Here is a 22,117-nt window from a genome sequence, read left to right as displayed (position 1 = left end):
GTTTCTAGCTTTTCAGAATTTTGTGCAGTTGGCTGTTTTTATGTATGCCTGTATGTAAACAAAATTAGTATGAGTACTAGATAATTGAATGGTTTAAGTAAGACCTTACCATTCAGACTTGAATATTTGTTTTCCTCAAGTGACATCACAATGTATATTTATAATTTTGTTTCAAATGAATTAAATTTGATAAAATATGAGATATAAAATACTGGATGCTTTAAGAGATATTGGTGAGGAACACTTAAAAGAAAAAGCAAAACTTTGGAGTTGAACAGACCTAGGTAGGTTATGGTTCTGTGATTTACAATCATGTGATCTTTGGCAGTTCTGTGTGGCAGATCTTTGACACATCAAAACATCTGATGTGTTTTGAGTGTCAGTTGCCTTGAGTAATAGGGACTGATGATGATACCTCACGAGCTGTTTTGTGGAAATGAGATCTCTTCAGAATACCAAGTATACTGATTGGTGTGTAGTTGGTACTCAAGAAATAATGCTAGTATTAATGTAGCCTATTTTAACATTTTTTATTTTAAAAACTAAAAATGAATCACATACTTATTGTTTTACAGTCCTTTATTCTGTAATAATCTGGACAAATTTTTGTGTTAATAATATTGATCTCATTTTTTGGAAATGACTGGAATTCCTTCGTGTGGGTGTTCCTTAACTTATTTTTATTTAATTCCCTATAATCTGAGTTATTTTCATTTTATTCTATTATGAAGCTTGCTGCACTAAATGTTCTTATACACATACTTTTTGTACTTGAATTGGCATTTTGAGGATGAATTAAAAAGTAGACCAAAAGGTATGAAAAGAGAATTATGTCAAAGTATGAAGTAGACCACAGATTATGAACATTAAGTATTAGCTACTGTGAGTTTTAAATAGTTTGGTTCCTCATTCCATTTAGATCTTTATTGTTTTTCTGTTTTCTTTTTTATGTTTTACTTTGTATTATTTTGCTTTATTAAATGTGTTATAATTGGCCACTTTAAATTCTCTCTCTCTTTTTTTTTAATAAAGTGGGGGAAATAAATAGAATGGCTTTAATTATAAAAGGGAACCAGGACTTTTTTGTTAAAACCATAATTTTCTATTTGTCCAAGGAAATAATACATTTAAAATACTGAATTATAGAGCTCATTTAGCATTCTTCTTCCCTTCATTGTTTGCCAAATAATTTATTCGTGTTTTCTGTTTTTAGCAAACTTAACAGTTTAAGTTTTATTCCGAAAGAAAGTAGTTAAAAAATTGTAGAAGCAGCTATTGTTTAAAAGAAAGCTTGAGTATATTTTAGGTGGTACCAAGTAAATACCTGAATTCACTCCTGAATTGAATAGCATTTGGTCTATTGAAATAGAGTATGCAAGTTTAGATAAGTCAAATTCTTACTTGTTGAAGTGTGAGATTATTGATGAAGTGTGACTTCTTCTGTGTCTCATCTGTACTGATTATCTTAGTTCCTAGCAGATGTCTGATAGACAGATGTATTAATAGGGAGAATGAAAGGATCTTGGAAGTACTAGGGCAGTCTGCAGAGCGTGAGTCATACATTTCTCACATCTGTGAGTGACTGTGAGCTCCTTGAAGGCGAAAACGGTCTTCTTTATCTGAGATGATAGTTAGCAAATCACTGGTGGATTTAAAAAAAAACGGTAATTTTCTTGAAAATGTGTCGTCTTTATTCCTGACGTTTACTATTGTAAGTTGGTAATAAATCTTGAAAGTATTTTTAGGAAATTAATCTGTGAGTCTGCATATTTCATTGTCTTTCAGGTTTGTCATTAAATCATAGCTTTTAAAAACAAATATTTTCTTGAAACCTCACACTTGTAAGATGTTTAGACAGCTCAGGAATGTGTATATAAAATAGAAAATATGTTCTGTGGGACCTTAAGTAACATAATCTTTATTTTTTTTCTTTTGGTAGTTAAAAAAATAAGTTAGGTCTATATATACAGACAGGAGTTTTATTCTTAAATAGAAGTGGAATTTTCTGTTATCTATTTATCTATGTTAAATACATAAAACAGGGATTTAGGACCTGTTTTATTTATTTAGACCTGTTAATCAGGTCTTACATATTATGTAAATGACAATAAATTAGTTTAATTATTTGGATGGTACATTTTTCTGAGAGCTTTAAATACTAGCATGATACTTGTTGGATTTGAAATCTATTCTTTGTTAAGATTGTTGATTTTTAATGATCAAGAAATGAATGATTCCTTTACTTCTCCGTAGACATGTCCTTTAAGTTTCATATCTAGATTCATACTGAAGTAGGATTTGGCCGATAACTAGAGGAAGATATTCTTACCTTTTAAAATAGGTTGATTCTGGGACCTGGAAAAATGTTAACGGGCAAACCAGGCATGTTGCACCTGACATCCTTTTAGACTTAAAAAAAAAAAAAAAAATATATATATATATATATATTTTTAAAGATACCTTTAGTAAATAAACTTTATTAAGTTACAGTTTTCATACAATAAAATAGATTGACTTTGAGGGCATAATTTGATGTTTGAAAATTACACACAACAGTATAGTCAATAAAGATAAAATTTTTACATCACCCCAAAAGTTCTCACATATCTCTGCTAAAAAATCCTGCTTCACCCCTTTTTAAGTTAATTAATTGGAGGATAATTACTTTTCAATATTGTGATGGTTTTTGCCATACAGCAACATGAAGAACTTAAAATATTTTATTACTGGTATCTGTAGTTAATCACATTGAAAAATTAATGGGCGCTGACAAGTCTTTATCTGTTTTATTTCTGTTATGAAGCACCACGTGGTTTGCCAAGATCTCAGTTCCCCAACCAGGGACTGAACCTGGGCCGTGGGAGTGAAAGCCCAAAATCCTAACCACTAGGCCACCAGGGAACTCCCAGAAGTGAACTTTTGTTAATCCGGCAAAGTTTATTGTGTGCAAGGCATAGTCCTGCTTCTGTTGTTGAGGATTGTTAGGATTACCATAGACCTGCCTAAGATTTTTAAACAGTGATATATGCTCAGAAGTGAATGTGTTGACATACTCTTTAGTATGAAGAGACTCCTTGACTTTAATCTGCATTGTTCCATTGATAGCAAGTTACCTGATCCTGAGCTGTTGAGGCACTCTGAGGTGTCAGGAATCCAAATTCCCATCAAAGCATGCCATTTGTTGGTCAGGTGAATTTTGTGATCCGAGAAGGCTTCTCCAGCTCCAGCCTGTAAGCTTGCATTCCAGTTAGCAGGGAGGATAGAACAAAGAGATCCTACTTCTCTTAAAGGGCACTTGCCAGAAGACTCATATGCCACTTTTACTGAGGGAAGAGAGGAGGACAAAAAATTGGGGGGCATCTAGTGGCCTCTGGCAAAGGGGGTTTTTATGAAGCTCTGTGCAGCAGAGTGATAGGCTTATAGTGGAGGGTCCAGTCAATGACAGTTTATGTTTTATAATTCAGTTCTTTCAGTACTTCCTATCTGCTGAGTTATTAAAGAAAAGTGAAAGTGAAGTTGCTCAGTCATCTCAGACTCTTTGAGACCCCATGGACTATAGTTTACCAGGCTCCTCCATTCATGGGAGTTTCCAGGCAGGCGTACTAGAGTGGATTGCCATTTCCTTCTCCAGGCTATCTTCCCAACCCAGGGATCGAACCTGTCTCCCGCATTGCAAGGCAGAAGCTTTACCGTCTGAGCTACCAGGGAAGCCTGAGTTACTACTCCATTATATATACACCATGGAGATTTAAGGAGGAGGGGCTAACAGCTATACCTGTTAAGACAAAGAGCCTCTTTCTAAATTAGCTCTAATTTTTTTGAGCACACAGTTACTCACATGAGACAGTTAAACAGGAGTTCATTAAAACGCAGAAGGAATCTGTTAAATATTAGCTAGCGGTTGAAAAGGAAGATAGTAAAAAGTAGGTTTCTTAAGGTGTAGTTTGGTCTGAATGCTTCTTATGCCAGTGCCACACACCCACAGATGAAAGAATTTCAAAGAATGTAATTGAGTCATAACCCAAATAACACAATTATATTCTAATAGTGTATTATATTCAACTTTAAGGTACTCAGTAATTCACCAGTAAAATCTTTGTTATGTATGTCAAAGAATGTTGAAATTCTCAGTAATGAACTAAAAGAACAGTGGGAATAGATGTAGGATGAATCTTCATTGGAAATTTTCGGCTATTTTTTCCCTCTACCTCCAAGTTCATTATTATAAAATTGCTGTTTTACTCTGGTATTTTTCAGTTTTTATAAAGTTAATATTTTTGAAGTATAATTTTCTGTCATATCTGAGTAGATCTGAATATTGACATGAATTATAGAAATAAACAGAACAGAATATATATATAGGAAAAAATTTTTTATGATGGTGACTCTAAATTTCCTTTTCCTTTTTGTGTTAACCTAAAAGATCTCATATCATCTGTCATATTTCATTGAAAAAATATTCAGCTGTAATTTGGTATTTTCCATTTTCATAATGGAACATAATCAAAGCTTTCTTGTAACTTTAGGTATAAGAAATTAGATGTATTAGATGTCCTTTTCATTATAGGGGACTGGAATGCCAAAGTAGAAAGTCAAGAAACATCTGGGGTAACAGGCAAATTTGGCCTTGGAATACGGAATGAAGCAGGGCAAAGGCTAATAGAGTTTTGCCAAGAGAACGCACTGGTCATATCAAACACCCTCTTCCAACAACACAAGAGACGACTCTACACATGGACATCACCAGATGGTCAACACTGAGATCAGATTGATTATATTCTTTGCAGCCAAAGATGGAGAAGCTCTATGCAGTCAGCAAAAACAAGACCAGGAGCTGACTGTGGCTCAGATCATGAACTCCTTAATGCCAAATTCAGACTTAAATTGAATAAAGTAGGGAAAACCACTAGACCATTCAGGTATGACCTAAATCAAATCCCTTATGACTATACAATGGAAGTGAGAAATAAATTTAAGGGACTAGATCTGATAGATAGATGAACTGTGGACGGAGGTTTGTGACATTGTACAGGAGACAGGGATCAAGACTATCTCCATGGAAAAGAAATGCACAAAAGCAAAATGGCTGTCTGGGGAGGCCTTACAAACAGTTGTGAAGAGAAGAGAGGAGAAAAGGAAAGACACAAGCATCTGAATGCAGAGTTCCAAAGAATAGCAAGGAGAGATAAGAAAACCTTCCTCAGTGATCAGTGCAAAGAAATAGAGGAAAACAATAGAATGGGAAAGACTAGAAGTCTCTTCAAGAAAATTAGAGATACCAAGGGAATATTTCATGCAAAGATGGGCTCGATAAAGGACAGGAATGGTATGGACCTAACAGAAGCAGAAGATATTAAGAAGAGGTGGCAAGAATACACAGAAGAACTGTACAAAAAAGATCTTCATGACCCAGATAATCACGATGGTGTGGTCACTCACCTAGAGCCAGACATCCTAAAATGCGAAGTCAAGTGGGCCTTAGGAAGCATCACCACGAACAAAGCTAGTGGAGGTGATGGAATCCCAGTTGAGCTATTTCAAATCCTGAAAGATGATGCTGTGAAAGTGCTGCACTCAATATGCCAGCAAATTTGGAAAACTCAGCAGTGGCCACGGGACTGGAAAAGGTCAATTTTCATTCCAGTCCCAAAGAAAGGCAATGCCAAAGAATGCTCAAACTACCACACAGTTGCACTCATCTCACACGCTAGTAAAGTAATGCTCAAAATTCTGCAAGCCAGGCTTCAGCAATACGTGAACTGTGAACTTCCAGATGTTCAAGCTGGTTTTAGAAAAGGCAGAGGAACCAGAGATCTAATTACCAATATCTGCTGGATCATGGAAAAAGCAAAAGAGTTCCAGAAAAACATCTATTTCTGCTTTATTGACTATGCCAAAACCTTTGACTGTGTGGATCAAAATCAACTGTGGAAAATTCTGAAAGATGGGAGTACCAGACCACCTGACCTTCCTCTTGAGAAACCTATATGCAGGTCAGGAAGCAACAGTTAGAATTGGACATGGAACAACAGACTGTTGCCAAATAGGGAAAGGAGTATGTCAAGGCTGTATATTGTTACCCTGCTTATTTAACTTCTGTGCAGAGTACATCATGTGAAACACTGCGCTGGATGAAGCACAAGCTGGAATCAAGATTTCTGGGAGAAATATCAATAACCTCAGATATGCAGATGACACCACACTTATGGCAGAAAGAGAAGAGGAACTAAAGAGCGTCTTGGTACATATACACAATGGAGTATTACTCAGCCAGACTGGTTCAGAATAGAAAAAGAAGTATGTCAAGGCTGTATATTGTCACCCTGCTTATTGAACTTATATGCAGAGTACATCATGAGAAACGCCAGGCTGGAAGAAGCGCAAGCTGGAATCAAGATTGCCGGGTGAAATACCAATAACCTTAGATATGCAGATGACACCACCCTTATGGCAGAAAGTGAAGAGGAACTAAAAAGTCTCTTGATGAAAGTGAAAGTGGAGAGTGAAAAAGTTGGCTTAAAGTTCAGCATTCAGAAAATGAAGATCATGGCATCTGGTTGGTCCCATCACTTCATGGGAAATAGATGGGGAAACAATGGAAACAGTGTCAGACTTTATTTTTTTGGGCTCCAAAATCACTACAGATGGTGATTGCAGCCATGAAATTAAAAGATGCTTACTCCTTGGAAGGAAAGTTATGACCAACCTAGATAGCATATTCAAAAGCAGAGACATTACTTTGTCAACAAAGGTGCATATAGTTAAGGCTATGGTTTTTCCAGTGGTCATGTATGGATGAGAGAGTTGGACTGTGAAGAAGGCTGAGCGCCGAAGAATTGATGCTTTTGAACTGTGGTGTTGGAGAAGACTCTTGAGAGTCCCTTGGACTGCAAGGAGATCCAGCCAGTCCATCCTAAAGGAGATCAGCCCTGGGTGTTCTTTGGAAGGAATGATGCTAAAGCTGAAACCAGTACTTTGGCCACCTGATGCGAAGAGTTGACTCATTGGAAAAGACCCTGATGCTGGGAGGGATTGGGGGCAGGAGGAGAAGGGATGACAGAGCGTGAGATGGCTGGATGGCATCACGGACTCGATTGACGTGAGTGAGTGAACTGTGGGAGTTGGTGATGGACAGGGAGGCCTGATGTGTTGCGATTCATGGGGTCGCAAAGAGTCGGACATGACTGAGCGACTGAACTGACTGATAATAAAGTAGTAAGAACTGAAAATGTCTTCCTTCCTTCTGTATCTATAGTATTTATAGTTCATGAAAATAGAAATCACTTAAATAGAAACACTGTTACTTCGGTTTTCATTCAGGTAGTATTTTCGGAGTGACAGAAGTGAGTTCATTTTTGAGAAGTAAATTACTTCTCTCCGCTTAGTTTCACTTTCAGTGTTTATGTTCTAACCTTGTCATTGGAATTATGTGTCCATTGAAGAGAACTGGTAAATATTCTGCTTTCAATTTTAGATTCCTTTATTTGCGGCTTAATTGAAATCTATTCTGACTAGTAGGAATAAATAGATTCTGATTGTGGGAACAATATATGTGATTATCTTATGGAAGGAAGTAAGCTGTCAATGAAATCAGTTAAATAATAGGGTTTGTGAGGAGAAACTTCGGATCTCGTACACAAGACAGCTTTAATGTCTAACATAGATTTTCTTGACCTTTTTACTAATATAATACTTACGATTCCCTGCTAAGTGTAGACTATTTTGACATTTTAGATAATATGCCATAATTCTGTAAGGAAAATAAACGTGTTCTGGCCTTGTGTGCACTCTGCTTTTGCTTTGTCCTTGCCTCCTTGGGTTTCTTTTCTCGCCTGTGTTCTGCTCTGTCATCTATTTTAATTCTCTGCACTCAGTCTTTTCCTCTGTAAAACTAACTAACTAGACTAAATTAGTTCCAAAATCCTTTTTGGCCTTTTTATTTTATTAACCTGATTAGGGTAGAGATAGTCACATGTATTCTTTTTATTTTTCCCCACCTTCCTTGAGCATGGGCAGCAGCCCTTTTTTGTTACTAAGGGCTTTCTTTTAGGCAAAATAGGGAGATATGTGGGGGGAGAGGATTAGTTGAAAATCAAATGAACTTTAGCAATAAAGTGTTATCGGAGAAGTTTGAAATATTGTTGGTACTGGAGACAGTCGTGCATAAGAACTCCTTTCCTTTGATTGTATTGCTTATTATTGGAATTTGATGCGCATTTTAAACGTTTTTCTTTGTACCTTTTCTCTTTCAGAATAATCCTGTTAGGAAAAAGTATGAATTAGTAGGTTATTCGGGTGCTTCCAGAATCAAGCGACATTCCAGGCAATGTCTAATAGAACTTTCTGTAATGTTGAAAACATCCTGCGTCTGCCCTGTCCAGTATGAGTGTGCACTCCTCTGTCCATGGAATTTTCCACGGAAGAGTACTGGAGTGGGGTGCCATTTCCTCCCCAGGGGCTCTTCTCAACCCAGCGATCGAACTTGCGTCTCTTGGTCTTCTGCATTGGCAGTTGGATTCTTCAGCACTGCGCCACCTGGGAAGCCCACATTGTCAGGTGTGGCAGCCACTAACCTAATAGCTACATGTGGCTAGTGGCTGCCATATTGCACAATGTGCACCATATTGTCCACTCAAGAAGCAGATTTTTTTGAATACTCAGAAGATATGCCCAGATTGTGTTAGGTGCCAGAGATATGAGGGTCCTGCAGTGTGGTGAGAGAGAGATGATTAAAGAGATAAGTGTAATACGTCGCATAGTTGCTACATTTAAAAAAAAGGAAAAGCAACACAGGGAGTGTAGATGGTGGTTCTTCGCTAATACAGGCTGAGGGTGCCACTTTGAGGGTGCTCTTATGTCAAAAGAAGTTGTGTTGGGTCTTCCTGGTGGCTCAGTGGTAAAAAATCCAGTTGGCAATGCACGGGACATGGATTCGATCCCTGATCTGGAAAGATCCCACATGCTGTGGAACAACTAAGCCTGTGTGCCACAGCTGTTGAGCCTGTACTCTAGCGCCTGGGAGCTGCAACCCCTGCAGCCCGCATGCCCTGGAGCTTGCGCTCCACAGCAAAGGACGCCCCTGCAGCGAGAAGGCTGTGCAGCAGGACTAGAGTAGCCTCCGCTTACTGCAGCTACAGAGCAGCCCAGCCCAGCACCCTTTCCCCCCGAGAAAATAGTATCCGCTATCCCCTTGTGTTGAGCTCAAGTCAGTCTGTGTGTTTCAACATCACCAAGGGATGTGGAACCACTTGGTTATTATTATTTTTGAGTGTACAGGGTCAGTTCTAGTATTTTTGTGCTTTAACTCTGGACCCTGTATAGAATTGATAGGTCTTCATTGTTTGTGATGAGATGAATTATTTCTGTTGTGAAAATCTGTAAACAGAACTGTAAATCTTTAAGTCTGTTTGCCTAAAGTTGTTACTTTTAAGTGGGTGCGGTTTATGTAGTTTTTCTAAGGCCAAGTCTTGCTCTCAAATAACGTTTTGTTTGTGTTATAATATTGCTGGCAAGTAGGCTGTCTTGGTTCTGTAATTCCTGGGTATACATATTATGGATATCTTTGGGTCAGATTTCCTGGGCATTGTGACTTATACATATGAATATTCAGTGAAAGAGTAATAGTTCTTTATCTTCTTTAGGAGTGATCTTTATCTGAGTTCTAGAGATAAAGGAATGCCTGTGAAGTCCTTGGGCCCCAGGATGTCATTGTAGTCTCTGGGTCCACTTATAGTCTCTCTGGTTTGATTTATTTAGAACCTTCTCTGCCATGACTTGGGGGAGGAGGGCCTTTAGAATTCTCTTTGCTCTTATTTTAGTCCTTCAGGTGACTCTGGAGGAACTCAGGAAAGTGTGAGACATGTGCCTAATGAATGAATTTTCAAGGCCCCTCTAGATACTGAAGAGCAGGAGCTTTGACTTTTCGCCCCAGGGGACAGATTCTATAAGAATGCACTTACAGATAATTTAAATGAATTGCGCTCATCAGTAAATGCGTTGTTTTTACGATGTTTTGAAATTTGTTTCTCTGTAATTCTTGTAAAAAGAGCTTGGGTTTGATTTTGATTTCTCGTGTAACTCAGTTTAAGGAGGAGGAACATTTTTATTGCATGTTAATCTAGAAAAATAGAGTTTGTGGTTTCAGTTTGTTGGGTTAATGAGTGTCCTTGTCAGACCATAACATGTGACCTAAGTACTTAAGAATTCTGACAACATAGATCCTTTCTTTCTTCATGTTGATTTTTTAAAAGATTGAGTTTAGGTATGATTGTAGGTTATTATAGATTATAGGTTAGCAAGTATTTTTGAAACTTCAATCTAAGATTCAGATTCAGGTAATAGTTACTGAATACTTTTAAAATACGTTCATGTTTTACTTTTCCTGTGGATTATTTGTTGAGTGGAAATACATAAACCAGGTATGCAATTTTAGGTTTTCTAGTAGACATGTTCAAAAGTGAAAAACAGGTAAAATTAATTTTAGTAATAGACTTAATCCATTATATCCCAAATACTATCATTTCAACATGTGATCGTTATAGAATGTTTAGTGAGACACTGCATCTTACATTTTTTCTCTGTACTAAGTCTTTTCTTTGTGCTGAAACTCCGGTGTATGTTTTACACTTGCAGCACATCTCACCTTGTGGTAGCCGCATTTTAAGTGCTCAGTAGCCTCGTGTGGCTTAGAAGTTCCCTGGTGAAAAATGGATTTCTATTATATATAGAAAGAGTAAACTGCTTTCCTGTGTGCTTTCAGTGGAGACCTGGACCAGCAGAGCTGGAGGCAGAGGAAAGGATAAAAAGGAGTTACGTGGCAGGAAGCACACGTCAGTAGGGTTAATATGCCATACCTTTTTCCAGCTGGGTCAGTTGCTTTACAACAGCTATTATTGACTTTCTTTGCTAAACTAGCTGCTTTATGCAGGAGTTAGGTTTTCCCTTTCTATTTTTCTGGGGTCTCTCCACGCTAAGCACAGCAAAGTACATTCTCGGTCCTAAGCACAGCAAAGTGCATACTCGGTCGCTCAGTCTTGTCTGACTGTTTACGACCCCCTGGACTCTAGCCCTACAGGCTCTTCTGTCCATGGGATTTTCCAGGCAAGAATATTGGAGTGGGATGCCATTCCCTTCTCCAGGAAATCTTCCTGACCCAGGGATCAAACCCATGTCTCCTGTATTGGCAGGTAGATTCTTTACCACTGAGCCACCTGGGAAGTCCAGGCACTAAGCAGACACTAATAAATAATGTTCACTAGAAGTCTATACTGAGAATAGGGAGTTTCGAACACTGCCTGTGAAGATTTTGGCGTGATTTATTGCATTTCTGGGAGTTAGATTTGTTTTGTTTCTCATGTTAGTTATGCATGTATCCAGTCTCAGAGTTATTCCACAAATTAGGAGTGGAAAAAATACATAGACTGTCAGGAATAAGTAAACATGTGAAGACCTACAGATTGTAAATACTGACATACAGTGTTATATTTTTTTGCATTTTTGTCCTTTAGCAGTTGCCCACTGATAGTAACATTTGATTAACATGTAGACTATTCATTTTTGGTTCTACTTCTTTTTCATAATACTGTTGTGGATAGGTCGGTGGGATTGACCTCATTGTATAAATGATGAAAATGGTTTTTTTGGGGGGTCACAAAAGACATTTACTTGTCATGGTTGGAGTTCGTGTGTATGTTTGGTGTGTTTGGTAGGATATAGTTCTCTAGAAACTATAGTAACTGTATGATAATGATTATTTACATTTGTGATCAGTGAGATGCAGAGTGAGGTATCCAGATTGAAAACTGAGAAGATGCATTTTGAAATGCTACAGCTGCTATGGAAATATGTTGTAGTATAGCAAACCCATGTATCCATCAACCAGTTTCACAATCAAAACATTATCAGTGTAACTGGAGACTTCGGCATGTACCTCCTTGGCCACTTGATTCCTTCATTATGGGTGACTTATCCTGAATTTCCCTGGAGGAGGGAATGGAAACCCACTCCGGTATCCTTTCCTGGAGAATCCCATGGACAGAGGAGCCTGGCGGGCTACAGTCCATAGGGTTGCAAAGAGTTAGACACGACTGAGGTGACTTAGCACAACCTGAATTTGGGATTTGTTAGTGCAGTGTATTTCTTTATATATTTACTGCATACTTATGTTGAGTTTTCCAAACCTTTTTAGTTGTAATTCAGTTGTGAAAGAAATCAGAATTATTAAATCTAAATTCATTTGTGTGTATTTTTTCAGCCTGCGAGGAATTTCTGAACTTGTTTCCAACTTTGTATTTCTCAATAGAGTTACTGAGTCATTTTGACTAAAAAGTTGCAAGGTTTTGTTTGAAAGAGCTAATCTAATTATTACTAGCCAATATTTTGACTCTTAAGATTTTCGGTGACCTCACTGGCAGTCCAGTGGTTAGGACTCTGTGTGTCCACTGCAGGGGGCGCGAGTTCCATCCCTGGTTGAAGGACTAAGATCTTGCATGCCACGGAGCACGGCCAAAAAACCAACAACAAAAAAACGAACAGGTTTTTGTCTCCTAAGGGTAGGGACATGACCATTTCAAATTATTCTGCACAGTGAAGTAATAATACTATGTGAAAGTGAAAGTCGCTCAGTTGTGTCCGACTCTTTGAGACTCCATGGACTGTACAGTCCATGGAATTCTCCAGGCCAGAATACTGGAGTGGGTAGCCTTTCTCTTCTCCAGGGATCTTTCTGACCCAGGAATCGAACTGGGGTCTCTTGCATTGCAGGCGGATTCTTTACCAACTGAGCTATTGGGTTTTTATTAAATATGGTCTATTCACTGTTAATAGGTCATAGACATCGAAGAAGCAAGTCACATTAAAATACACAGTGGAAATCTAGGGCTACAGTGTAAGGACTAGAGATAATGCGTGTAACGACACTGATCTTTAAGGATCTAAATTCTGGTGTCTGTACTTCCTCATCCATAATTACAATTGGCAGTAGCAAGCCGTACTTAACCTTTTTCGGTTAATGGGGAGGACTAGAGTATGTAAAGTGCCTTAAACCATCCTGGGTGCTCTGTTGTCAGTGTATCAGATATTTTTCAAACCCTAGTGTTTGTAGCCCGTGGGTTTACATAGCTGCTTGGAAGCCTAGTCTGTTATTAGCCTCTTTTTTGGTTGTTGGAGAAGGTGGTGATGAGTGGACTCTGTAACCTTTAGGTTGTTCCTTTTTGATTTTTGTTACTCTGAAAGATAGGTCTGTGGTAGGGTATCTGCTGAAATTATGTTTATGTATGTTGTCCACTTTTTTCACTGAGCCCTTGAACGTATTATTCATAACAACAACAAAAAATTCCCTCTCTGACAGTTATAACATCTGAATTACCCTCGAGTCTGCTTGTGTCAGTTGCTTTTTCTCTTGACCATGGGCTGTTTTCTTTTTGTGTGTGTGTCATAAGTTTTGTCTAGGTGTTGGGCATGGTGTATGTAGAACAACAGTAGACACTCAGGTACATAGTACTTATGCTTGGAAGTGAGCACACCCCACCTCTGTTGGGCTGTCAGTGTGTGGGGGTACCTCAGCTAGTCATGAGTTGAGCTTTTTTTTTTAATTTATTTTGCTCTTTTTCTTTGGCTTAGTTGATGCATGGCATGTGGCATCTTAGGTCCTTGACCAGGGATTGAAACTGTCTCCTGCACTGGGAGGCAGATTCTTGGCGTTGTTCCCTCTCCTCCTTGTGGCAGCCATCGTTTGCCTTGTATTTGTACTGTTCTTGAGTGGGGTTTCCTGCTCCTCACCCAGCATTAACAGATTCCTGTGTGGTGTGTTAATGTGGAATCCTAGGCACAAGATGGTTACTTACCTGTTACTTTATCTCAGTAGCAGCAGGTGTTTGCCTTGTCCTATGACAGGGCTTGTTGCCCTCCTCCAGTGGCCTGACACCTTTGCTTCACAGGAGGAAAGGATACTGGGAAAATGAGGCGTGACTTTGTGTCTGTTCCCAGCAGTGACTGGTCTCACCTTCTAAATTCCTGTGCCATTGAGCAGGACTCTGGTGTTTTGCCACGAAACCGCTCTTTCTCACGAGCACCCTGTGGAGGCCAGAGAAGAGCTGGCAAGTGAGCGCAGGTCCCCACTATGGATAGGGCACCCAGGTGGGAAGCTGGTATGCCAGCCTATACCTTTCGGGAATTTGTTATACATGTAGCATCTTTTCTTTTTATTCACTGTGTTATGGTTACCCTTTTCTCTCCTCTGCCATGTATGTTCTTTACTGAAGTTTCTTGTTTGATTGCCTTGCAACTTTCACAACCTCTGATGGGCTCAAGAAACCTGGGGTGTTTCAGGTTATCTGGCCTTTTCTTCCTTTAGATTAAGTGCCATGTTTTTTTTTTTTTTTTTAGTTTTCTGTATCTTAAGCTGAAACAGAAATTTAAAAGTAATCTTTAACCTGTACTAAACTTCATTCAAAGGATTCAAAGTGATTGACAAAAATACTTGAAATAATAATAGATGATAAAATTAGGTAAGGATGGCCTCTAAGCAATAGCTTTTTAGATATGTCTCCTCAAGCAAGGGAAGCAAGCAAAAATGAACAAATGGCATTACATCAGACTAAAATTCTGCACAGCGAAGGAAGTTATCAATAAAATGAAAAGACAGCCTACCAAATGGAAGAAGGTATTTGCAAATGATGTATCTGATAAAGGGTTAATGTCTAAAGTATGTGAAGAACTCATCCAACTCAATAACAACAAAACACAGTTAAAAAACGAGTGGAGGAGCTGAATAGATATTTTTCCAAAGAAGACATACAAGTGGTCAACAGCCACGGGAGAAGATGTTCAACGTTGCTAATGATTAGCCAACTGCAAATCAGAACCACCCCTGCCAGAATGGTTATTATAAAAAACAAAACAAAACAAGCAATGACAAGTTTTGGTGAGGGTGTAGAGAAAAGGAAACTCTCATATACTGTTGGTGGGAATGTGGACTGTGCGGCCACTATGGAAGGGAGCATGGAGATTCCTCAAAAAAGTTAAGCATAGGTATACCATATGATCTAGCTGTTGCACTTCTGGGTGTTTATCCAAAGAATCCAAAACCCATTTGAAGAGATAACATGCACCCCCGTGTTCACTGCAACACTGTTTACAATAGCGGAAATACGGAGACAACCTGAGTGCTACCAATGGATGGGTGAACAGACGGAGGACGTGGCACATAGACTTATCCACACGTGCGCACGCGTGCGCACGCACACAGTGTCCACACACACACAGAGCGTAATACCACTCAGCCACAAAAGATGAGATCTTGACATTTGTGACAACATTGATGGCCCTTGGGGGTGTTATGCTATGTGAAGTAAGTCAGAAAAGATGAATGCTGCGTGATTTCATTCATAAGTGGAATATAAAAATGAATTAAAAAAGAACAACCAAACAAAAGCAAATATAGGTACAGAGAGCACAGTAGTGGTTACCAGAGGGTGAAGGCAAAATGGGTAAGGGGATCAGCCGTATGGTGACAGGTGGAAATTATGTTTGGTGGTGAGCCTGCTATAGAGTATACAGAAGAACAATTATAATATGGCACAAACGAAACGTATGTAATGTTATAAATCAGTGTTACTTCACTAAAAAAATAAAACCAGGTAAAGAAATCAAAACGGGAAACACGGATATGGATTAGAAAAGTACCAACGGACAGAGAGGCAGAGCATGGGTTTTGTTTACAAGTGAATGCCGTCGTCGTCGGCTGTGAGTTACAGATTTGACTCTGAGCTTCATCGTGAGCAAAGCTGAGTTACATGATTGACAGTGTTCGAATTTAAATTCTTTTCATTGATGCCTTTTAAGTATGGGAAGGATTATTTTTTTAAACTTTTACTGGCAGAGCTGGTGAAGTGAATAATGTATAAACATTATATATTATTTATTGAGTATAGTTTGATTTACAATGTCCTGTTAGTTTCAGGTATATTAGTTTATTTATGTGTTAGTTTCAGCACAATTATATATATATATGTGTATGTTTTCAGATTCTTTTCCCATGTAGATTATTACAAAATACCATAATTGTGCTATATAGTAGGTCCTTATTGGCTCTCTATTATGTATATATATATAGTGCTGTGTGTATGCACTGTATAGAAAAAGGAACTATTGTAGGGCTTCCCTGGTGGCTCAGATGGTAAAGAAACTGCCTACAATGGAGGAGACCTGGGTTCAGTCCCTGGATCGGGAAGATCCCTTGGAGTTGTTGTTCAGTGTCTCAGTCATGTCCGACTCTTTGCAACCCCATGGACTGCAGCACACCAGGCTTCCCTGTCCTTTACCATCTCCTGGAGGCTGCTCAAACTCATGTCCATTGAGTCGGTGATGCCGTCCAACCATCTTGTCTTCTGTCATCCCCTTCTCCTCTTGCCTTCAGTCTTTCCCAGCATCAGGGTCTTTTCCAGTGCGTCAGCTCTTTGCATCAGGTGGCCACAGTATCGGAGCTTCAGCTTCAGCATAAGTCCCTGCGATGAATATTCAGGATTGATTTTCTTTAGGATGGACTGGTTTGATCTGGTTGCAGTCCAAGGGACTCTCAAGAGTCTTCTCCAACACCACACAGTTCAGGAGCATCACTTCTTTGGCAGTCAGCCTTCTTTATGGTCCAACTCTCACATCCATACATGACTGCTGGAAAAACCATAGCCTTGACGAGACGGACCTTTGTTGGCAAAGTACTGTCTCTGCTTTTTAATATATTGTCTAGGTTGGTCATAGCTTTTCTTACAAGGAGGACGCATCTTTTAATTTCATGGCTGCAGTCACCATCTGCAGTGAGTTTGGAGCCCAAGAAAATGAAGTCTCTCACTGTTTCCAGTGTTTCCCCATCTATTTGCCATGAAGTGGTGGGACTGGATGCCATTTGTGTTTTGAATGTTGAGTTTTAAGCCAGCTTTTTCACTCTCCTTTTTCACCTTTATCAAGAGGCTCTTTAGTTCCTCTTTGCTTTCTGCCATAAGGGTGGTGTCATCTGCATATCTGAGGTTATTGATATTTCTCCTGGCAATCTTGATTCCAGCTGAGCTTCATCCAGCTGGGAATTTCACATGACGTACTCTGCATATAAGTTAAATAATCAGGGTGATACCATGCAGCCTTGACATACTCCTTTCCCAATTTTGAACCAGTCCATTGTTCCATGTCTGGTTCTAACTGTTGCTTCTTGACCTGCATACAGGTTTCTCAGGAGGAAGGTAAGGTGATCTGGTATTCCCATCTCTTTAAGAATTTTCCACAGTTTGTTTTGATCCATACAGTCAAAGGCTTCTCCTGGAGTGGGAAATGGCCCCCCAGTCCAGTGTTCTTGCCTGGAGAATTCCATGGACAGAGCAGCTTGGCAGATGTAGGTCCATGGGATCGCAAAGAGTCTAACTCCATGGAGCTAGTAACACTCATGTATCTGTTAATCCCAGTCTCCTGATTTATTCCCCTCCCTTTCCCCATTGGTAGCTGTAAGTTTGTTTTCTATGTCTGTGAGTCTCTTCTATATTACAAATAATTTCATTTGTATCTTTTTTTGAGATTCCACATTTAAGGGATATCATGAGATATTTCTCTCTCCCTGACTTACTTCAGTTAGTATGATAATCTCTTGGCCCATCCATGTTGCTACAGATGGCATTATTTCATTCTTTTTTTGATTCTAAATAATATTCCTGTGTGTGTGTGTATGTTTATGTGTATCATATCTTATTTATCCATTCGTCTGTCATTGAACATCTAGGTTGCTTCTATATCTTGGCTTTTGTAAATAGTGCTGCAGTAAACATCCGGGTGCATGTTATCTTTTCAAATTATAGTTTCCTTTTCAAATTATAGTTTGAAATTATAGTTTCCTGTGTGCCCAGGAGTGCGGTTACAGGATCACATGGTAACTCCATTTTTATTTATTTATTTATTTCCGATGCAAAAGCAAGAGAGTTTTTATTACCAAGCTTGAGCTGAGGCTCCCACCAATACCGACGCAGCGGCTATAGGGAGGAGCCCCAAGTTCTGGGTTACATTGCTTATATAGGGTATTCTCAGGCGAGAAATTTGAAAAACGGGAGTTTCCGGGTTGGGAGACGTCTAGTTGGTTACCTTCTATGGAAGGGTTAGGTGTTGGTTTCTGATTGGTTTTTATTTTCCCGGGCTGGCCCCAGATTCTGATTGGTTCCCATTACCTAGGTAGACTATGTTAAGTCAGGAGATTTTGGTCTGGGGTCCTATTGGCTCGAGGGTGGTGGGGTGAGGTGAGGGGATTTCCAAAGGCTCTTGGATTTTCAAAGGTTCTTTTCCTGGAACCTTACAAAATGGAATTTTTCTGTTAACAAAATGGAGTAGCTAAGGTCCTTCATTCCCCCCTTCTCTAGGATCCAGGACAGACCCAATCATGGGTCTGGGGTCAGCTCTATATTGTTTCCTGCTAAGGGGACCGTTTGTAGGGCTGCATATTGGGATCTGAGTACCATGAGCTGCACTGTGTTGATGTGGCTTTTAATGAAGGCCACCAATTTGTTTAGTAAGCATGGCCCGAAGGTGAGCAATAGTAACAAGATAATCAGGGGCCCCATCAAGGAGGATATGAGAGTTGCGAACCAGGGGATGAATTGAACCAGGATTCAAACCAGGTCTGAGACATTTCTCTTTCTCTTTTTCTCTGACTCAGCCCTTCTCTTATCTTGGCCAGGGAGTCCTGATCTACCCCCGAGTGATTCACATAAAAACAACATTCTTCTCCTAATGCAGCACATAGGCTCCCCCCCCCCGCCCCCCGTTGGAGAAAAACCAAATCCAATCCCCTTTTATTCTGCAGTACCACTTCCGCCAGAGAACTCAGTGACTCTTGGAGGTGGCTGATTGAGCTTTCTAGTCTTTCGATCTCAAGATCAATGGCTGCTCTTAGGCTAGAATAGCGTTGATTTTGCACTATTGAAGAGGATATCCCAGTTCCTGCCCCGGCTGCTCCTAACCCCAGTAGGACTGTGAGGGTTACGGCCGAGACTGGCTCTCTCTTGGAGGTAACTCCATTTTTAATCTTTTAGGGAACCTTCATTCTGTTCTGTGTAGTGACTGCGCCAGTTTACATTCCCACCAACACGCTCTCCAGCATTTATGATTTGTCGACTCTTTGGTGATCTCCATTCTCACTGGTGTGAGGTGATGCCTCATTGTAATTTTGATTTGCCTTTCCCTGATAATTAGTGATACTGAGCGTCTTGTGCCTGTTGGCCATCCGTGTGTCTTCTTTGGAGAAATGTTTGTTTAGAGCTTCTGCCTCTTTTTTTTGATTGAAGATGTTGTATTTTTAATACAGACACTTGATTTCCCTTTTAACCTGTACTGTTTCTTTCTTTAGTCTGTTGTTTGTACTTTTCTCACACTCTCTCCTGAAGGAGTTGGGCAATTTTATGAATATTAGTTCTTGATAGTTGAGTGTAAGCTGGTTAGCCTATGGCAAATGGTTTATGAGGTAGTTACTGTTTGAATCTGAGTCCCCAGAAGATGCTATTAACATATTGTTCCTAGGAATCCCAGGTGTCCTTATGCATAGATGGAGTTAAGGAGTTAATTCATTTGTTCAGTAAACAAACATTTATGGCATACCAGCTATACATGCATTGTTTTAAGAACCGAGGAACACTGTTTGAAGAACAGTGAATAAAAACAAGCCCCTTTCTCATAAAACCTATATTGTAGTAGGAATAGAAGGACAGTATGAAATAAGTGAAGTCATATGGTAGTAAGTGCTATGTGAATAATATGAAGTTGGAGAGAGTTGTTATTTTACATAGGGTTGGCTGAGAAAGTCTTTTTTTAAGGGGAAATTTGAACAGAGACGAAAAGAAGTTGAGCTTTCGGTTGTGGGAATATCTGCCTATTTTACAGTAGAATGTTTTGCATAGGAAACAGTAAGTGCAGGATCTCTGAGCTTGTCCATGAACATATTTGAAGTAGGTGAAGGAGGCCAGTGTATTTGGAGATGAAGTGGGGGGGAAATTTGTGTATATGCTTGTAGGAAATGGTAAAAATTTGTTTTGATATGGGAAGCCTTTGGAGGGTTTAGAGCTGAGACATGGTGTTTGTATGACTTTTGTAATTATATCTGATTTTAGATATACCTACCCACCTAAAATCTGTGATGTTTTACTGTGGTGCATTACCATATCCCATCAGTCTATATGGATCAGGAAGACTCTTGTTTTCTTCCATAACATTTGTTCTGTGTCCTGGAACATTTTTCTTCGAGCTTAAGGAACCTATTCTTGTGATAAAATAAGCATACTTCCAGAAGTCTCTAAACTGTATTTGGTCATTTGTCTATTAAGGTACCTTATTTGTGAGTGAGATCCAGTGTTACTGTTTTAAGTGATGCTAAAGATAATTGATGCCTGTGAAGGATGGGGAGTGCCACTAAGTGGAACAAAGTAGATTAGAACACAGAGATGAGAGTTCCAAGGGCAGACTTAACTACTGCTTCATCAGTTGAGGTAGAGCCAGCTCTTACTGGTATCTGATGCTTTTGTTTCCCTTAGCTTGACAAGTGCTTGTTTAAATCTCTTCAGCTTAAGACTCAATGCTTAAATACAGTGTAGTGTCATGGTTGAGAGTGTGCACTCTGAAGGCAGAATACTTACCAAGCTCAGAAAGTTTTTTTTTTTTCTGTTCTGTTCTTCAGTTGTTTTGTCCTGAATAGAGCAAAAAAATAGAGCTTTTCTCTTAGATTTGTTGTGAACGAGTTAATGTGCATACGACAGGGCCAGGCTTAGTACATGCCTCATCAAGTCAGCTATTCTTCTTATATGGAATATGTAACCGTAAGATTTTGTTTATAAGGGCTGTTTGTCGTGGCCAAAGTGAGGTCACTATTTCAACAGTATTTAACACTCTTTTTAGACCTTTCCTATTTAGTTTTGTTTCACAGTAACTTTGTCTGGTGGCTCACATGGTAGAGAAAGCCTGCAGTGCAGGTGACGTGGGTTCAGTCCCTGGGTTGGGAAGATCCCCTAGGGGGGAGGGCATGGCAACCCACTCCAGTATTTTCACCTTGAGAATCCCCATGGACAGTGGGCTCAGTCCATGGGGCAGAGTTGGACACAACTGATCCACTCAGCACAGCACACACAACTTTGTCAACCATTGGATATGGGATATGCTAACTCCGAGAAGGTCATCATCCAGATGTGCCTGATCGATTTTTCTATTTTGAAATAAACTGGTGACTATTAAAATCTTAAGTGTTTTGTCTCCCTGAGATTGATCTGATATTGGGTATATAGAGATAATTCATGCGTGAGTAACTAATTCAGTTGTACTTGTAGGCTAACGGACATCTTAATTACAATTCTTGCTCTTGTTGTATCATCTTAATCTGACTTTTGAGAATTGCTCATGTATGTTAACATGTGATATACTATTATATATTAATATTAGAGCTTTAATACCAGTTAAAAAAAAAACCTTTAAGTTATTTCTGTAATTATCAAAAGTATTTTCCTTCCCCAGCTCAGTTCTCTAGGCATGAAGAACTATCATGTTTTCTTATTTGTTTTTAATGTTAAAAATGTTGTATTAAATCATTTATGGCTGTGCTGGGTCTTGGTTGCTTTGCACAAGTTTTCTCTGCTTGTGGTGAGTGGGGGCAACTCTCTTAATTGTGGTGCCTGGGCTCCGCATTGCGGTGGGTTCTCTTGTGGAGCTCGGGCTACAGAGTGCATGGGCTGCGGTAATTGTGGCTCACAGGCTTAGCTGCTTCGCAGCGTGTGGGATCTTCCCAGATGAGGGGTTGAGCCTATGTTCCCTGCATTGGCAGGTGGACTCTTAACCACTGAACCACCAGGGAAGTCTCATGTTTTCTAGTTTTATGCTAAAGTGATCATATTACACTCTCTACTTGTGTTTCCTCTTTTAGAAAGCTCTTTTTCCCAGCTCATAAGTTCCATATACATAAGCCAGATTTGAGCTTTCACATAATATCATTGTAATGGGTACACAGTTACTGAGAAATAATGGCTTTACATGGATAAAGAATTACATTTCTCGCCTCTTGTTCGTGTCTGTAGTAGTTGATACTGCCTCGGTGTATTTTTTGGTAATG

The 22,117-nt window shown here is 39.3% G+C and overlaps 1 protein-coding gene across 1 annotated transcript in view; it reads left to right on the top strand.

Annotated features, from left to right (window-relative positions):
* The window catches only part of EIF4G3 (eukaryotic translation initiation factor 4 gamma 3), a 354,292-nt gene that overhangs the window by 26,152 nt on the left and 306,023 nt on the right, over positions 1-22,117 (top strand). The gene's annotated exons all lie outside the window — the stretch shown is intronic.

The sequence above is a fragment of the Capra hircus genome, chromosome 2 (genome assembly GCF_001704415.2).
Source record: "Capra hircus breed San Clemente chromosome 2, ASM170441v1, whole genome shotgun sequence".
In the NCBI taxonomy this organism is placed as follows: domain Eukaryota; kingdom Metazoa; phylum Chordata; class Mammalia; order Artiodactyla; family Bovidae; genus Capra; species Capra hircus.
The sequence above is the reverse complement of the archived record's forward strand: the minus strand, read 5'-3'. Positions and strand labels throughout refer to the sequence as shown.